A 5,064-nucleotide genomic window follows, 5' to 3' on the forward strand; every position below is an offset into this window, starting at 1 on the left:
ATATACAAGAGAGCTAGCAAGCTCAATTGATCTCACTCTAGTATGTATGAGTTGAACATGTGCAATCTGGTTTACCAATCACACACAATTCATTCATTAAAGCTTGGTGCCTCCTAGACCAAGGTTAATGAGCCCTAATGCACAATGTGAGACATGCATTATTCTAGGTAAAAACTCAAGCCCCACGGATCATATGTCTACACCATAGGATGCACTCAGGTCGAATGGCAATCCTAATTCCAGTTGAGATTTGATTTATATGCACTAAATGCCCCGTAAATACTAAAATGGCTTCAATATAGCAAATGAGACCAGGAATGCACCAGAAAATCAAACCTGACGTATAATGATGATTTCTTACATTGCACAAAGTTCGACGAGAAGTTATGTAGACAACGCCGATTGGAGTTTAGTTTTCCACGTATCCTATTGGGAACTAGAATACTTCTAGTGTGATGCTCTGGTTTGCGAGGAGCGATCATCATTACTTGTGCCAAACTTTACAAAAAAATCCCATGGTGTGATGACATCCTGACACATCGATCCACCAACTTCTATGATTTTTGGAGACCATGTGTATTTCTTGTAGATAAACTACAAACATGCCATATGTAGTTGGATTCATATCACACCCAAAATGTTTTAAAATTCTTCCCAATCTTTGGACGACGATGAAAATCATGCAACATCCGCATCTAGTTGCTATTGTGATTCAATTTATATGAACTAAATGCATACTAAATGCAAAAAAAATCCTTTGATATAGGAAACGAGCCATGAAATCCACCAAAAAATCAAAACTAGGATTACAATGGTGTTTGGGTACCATGGAAAAAATTGAGGTAAAATGATGAAGTCGATGCTGATTGGAGTTTGAATTGTAATGTTTACTTTTGGAAACTATTATGCTTCTTGTGAGATGCCTTGGTTTCCAATTGACGATCACCACAACTTGTGCAAACCATTACCATTTTTCCATGGGGTCTTCACATCATGGCACAGTGACACACCCATTTTCGTCATTTGCGGAGTCCATCTGCATTTCCTGCAAATAAAATACTAATGAGCCCTATGTGGGTGGATGCATCTCGCATCCAAAATATTTGAAAATTCATCACATTCCCTGGACACTGAATGAAAACTCGCAATGCTACACACAAATGATTTTTCAGAACTAGCTTGACAACAACAACATGTAGTTGAAGTTGGAATTTGATTTATATGCACCAAATTCCTGGTAAATGAAACAAATGGCTTAAAATAGCAAACGTGTCCTTAACTGCGACAAAAAATTAATAAGGGGTAAAAAAGGTGATTATGTACCCAGGAATTTTTTTAAGGCGAAACGATGAAGTCACTTATTCCTTTGAAATGAAAATACGATGTTCGTGAGTAAACCAGCAACACTTCATTAATTAAATTGTGTGCCTACCAAACCATGGCCAATGACCCCCTAATGCTTGCAATGTGAGTCATGCCTTCTGATTGGCCAAAACACAAGCCACATGGATCGTATGTCTGTGTTGTAGGTTGCACCCAGGTCGAAAGACAATCCTTATCTATCTCGTCAACACACATAGTTGCAGTAGGGATTTCATTTATTTGCATAAAATGCCTCATAAATGCTAAAATTGTTTTAAATATATAAACATTTCCCAGAAATGCGCTAGAAAACCAAACCTGATGTATAATGATGATTGCCTACCATGGCAAAAATTGTAGGAGAGGCAATTAAGACACAGTCAATTGGAGTTCGATTTTCCACATCTCCCTTTGGAACTACGATCCTTTTACTAAGAAGCTATGGTTTCCAAGGAGCGATCATCGTGACTTTGGCAAACTTTACTAGAAAAGTTCCACGGGGTATTAATATCATTCCTTGATGACACACTGACTTCCGTGGTTTTTGGAGTCTGCCAGCATTCCGTGTATTTAAAATACCAACAATCCTTACATCGGTGGATGGATCCTCCAGCTGAAAATGTTTGAAAATTATTCTCATTCCTTGGACAACGAATGAAAATAAGGAAGGTGGCGCACTAAGGATTTTTAATGCGTTCTTTGCAAGCACCTACATGTAGTTGCAGCTGGGATTTGCTTTATATGCACCAAATGCTTGGTAAATAAAAAATGTGTCAAAAATATCGAACGATACATGAAATGCGGCACAAAATCAATATGGCGGTATAATGGTAGCTGTGTACCGTGAAACTTTTTTGACATTAGCGCTACCCGCACCTAGACGAACTTAAAAATTGACACATTTGCAATTTAGACGAACTTATGCTACTTGTGCACACAGGTTATTAGATGCAACCATTTCCCATGCCATTCTGTTGGGCGCTCGACACTAGTTTGCACCCTTTTCACCGAAGCCGACAACATGCCCCTCGCGTCCGCCTCCGTTTTGCTCAATAGTCCGCATATTCTACCCAAACTCCATAGCGAGCTGCCTCCAATTCTCCGTATCCACACCACTACTGTTTTTGGCGACATTGTGCTCAACCCGGCCATGTACCCACGCTCCAGCATCAACCCTACCCATCACTTTTGTTCCGAATATGCGACTGATTGCACCTCGTTGCCTTTGTTTTATCACCATACGCCCTCGATCATATCGATCTTGTACCCTTGCCTTTCCTATCGGGTTTGCAAAAACCCTGTCAGATACCGCCATCTGTTGCGATGAGGCCTATTTCCTCACGATCCATTTTCCTATTTGGATTGCTTTATTCCGAATTTGGTTTTATAAAGTAATGAAGATCGTATTTATGTTCATTATCTACCTTTCTAATTACATATAAGATGTATTTGTTCCAATTATTTATTTCCAATTAACATATCATGGGAGCATGAGTCACAGAATATGAACAAATTAGCCGCACATTTCCAAATTATCACACACCATGTTTAGGCACCTTGCTGCCAACTTGTTACCTTTAATTTATGCTTATCCTATCACATCCATACTTTTAGCATGCACTAGGGTTCATGGTTGTGATTGCATCATGTTTAATTTTTTCTTCAAACCTTAAGTGGGGATCATCAAAAGCCCTACCGCTATTGAATTCGAATAGGCTCACCTAAAATGATTTTGAGTGAACACGATGGCTCTTTAAAAATGTTCATAATCTCTGGAAAAAAGTGGCAACATCAATCAAAGCTGACTTATATTTTTACAAGGCATTTTTGCTCATTGAATTAAATAAATAACTTTTCAAATTGGAGTTATTAAATATTATAAATAACTTTATAGCTCCAATAAATATGAAACTTGGCCACGACCTTTGGAATATTTCTGTTAGTGCCCAGAAAAGGTTTCACATTTTATAAACTGTTTTAGTATTTTTACTAATTTATAAACATATTCCAATTAATAGAAAAGAAAACAAATTAAAAAGGAAAAAGAAGAAGAATTTACCTGAGGCCCAGGCGGGGCTGGCCCAGTAGCCCAGCTGCCAGTCACCCCCAACCTCTCGCGAGGAGGATTGGGGCGTGTGGGTGAGGCACGCCGACACGTGCCCGACCACCTACTGCGTGTGTGCTCGTCGTTGGAAGCCTGAGAGAGAGCCATCACGACAATCTCGCCGTGCCCCTATTATCCTCTCCTCTTCTCCATCCTCCGCTGGTCTCTCTCCCTCCCCTGGCTCGCTCTCTCTCTCTCTCTCTCTCGCCCGGGAGCACCGTCGTCGATACGCCGGCCACACGACGCCCCCGACAGTGTCGTCATAGCCATTAGCTCCGCAGTGAGGCCCCTGTTCTTTTCCCCCTTGCCCCGTCGTTGCTCCCCTCCTATAGCCTTTCTAGCCATCGGAGCCCCAAGGGTCTTGCCGACGGCCATGGCACCGTCGTGGCCATAGCCCATGCCCTACCCGTTTGAGCACTCTTGCGTGCTCAACGAGCTTGCCCGAAGCCGTAGCCGCCTTCAGCTTCTTCCCCCGATGCCCCTATCCTCGACCCCGACCTGAACGATCACCGACCGCCATAGGCATCGCCGGCGGTGACGCTACGGGCCACCTCCCGCCGTCCCACCTATGGGAATGGAAGCGGCTTGCTCCTCGCTTCTAAGTGCTTCATTCCAATACAACCCCCTTGAGGAGCGCTAACGTGTTGATGTTTTATCAGGCAAGCAAACCCCCTTGAGCATTCCAATACAATCCCACTCTCTAGCTCTTTCTCTTGCTCTTATTTATTGCATTAGGACAATTCGCTTCCATTGTTACATGTTTTGGTAGTTGAACCCATTACTCTGCATGACCTGTCATTGTCACAGTAAAATAGCTGAACCAAGCAACCTAGCATACTTGGCAGATGGTTGAGCCATGTTATCCCTACCATGCTTGCTATCCTTAGACTCATGTGAGGTCTCATCCATCTGGGTGATGGTTTGGAATGATGTGATCAAGTTCTAATGAGGAGAGCTAAGTGGGTGAACCCATTTTGGTAAAGGTAGCGATGAGAGGCCATGTAGGAGTACATGGTGTCTTGTCTCATTGGGACCATCCTCAAGAACAGAGTCATGTGTATATTATCCAAGACTAGCTACTACTGCACATTGGGATGCTTAATTGATTCCCTCAACTTATTAATCACCTAGATCTTTGTCCGGGAGTTGCAAGTAGTTTCTGGTGTTTGTAGGCCATATTACTAGTCTACCAAGCATAGTACAATCCGTCGAGGTGGGGACGGGAACCCTATACACATCGTTTGGGGTTGTAGAGGAAACATCGGCCAGACTTCCTTACGGGTTCAATCTCATCTAGTGCTTCCGCTTGAAGGTTGCCGAGATGCATGACGAGCATATGGTGATAAGTGGTGAGTGATGGGGTTATAGCCCTAGGGTAGGGTCATAGGCCTGACCTATAAGTCCTACCCGAGGGAACATCATTATTAGCTTGAGGATCACAAGATACTTACCGACTGGATTAAGACAACGTCTGGTCCACTCGGTAGAGAACCACTCGGAGCATTATCTTACACTCGACGAGTGGATTCCACTCGGTGAAGACCACAAGCCAGTCGACATAGAAGGCCAGAAGCCATCCTAGCGAGGCTAACTGTCAG

The sequence above is a fragment of the Hordeum vulgare genome, chromosome 5H (genome assembly GCF_904849725.1).
Source record: "Hordeum vulgare subsp. vulgare chromosome 5H, MorexV3_pseudomolecules_assembly, whole genome shotgun sequence".
Classification (NCBI taxonomy): domain Eukaryota; kingdom Viridiplantae; phylum Streptophyta; class Magnoliopsida; order Poales; family Poaceae; genus Hordeum; species Hordeum vulgare.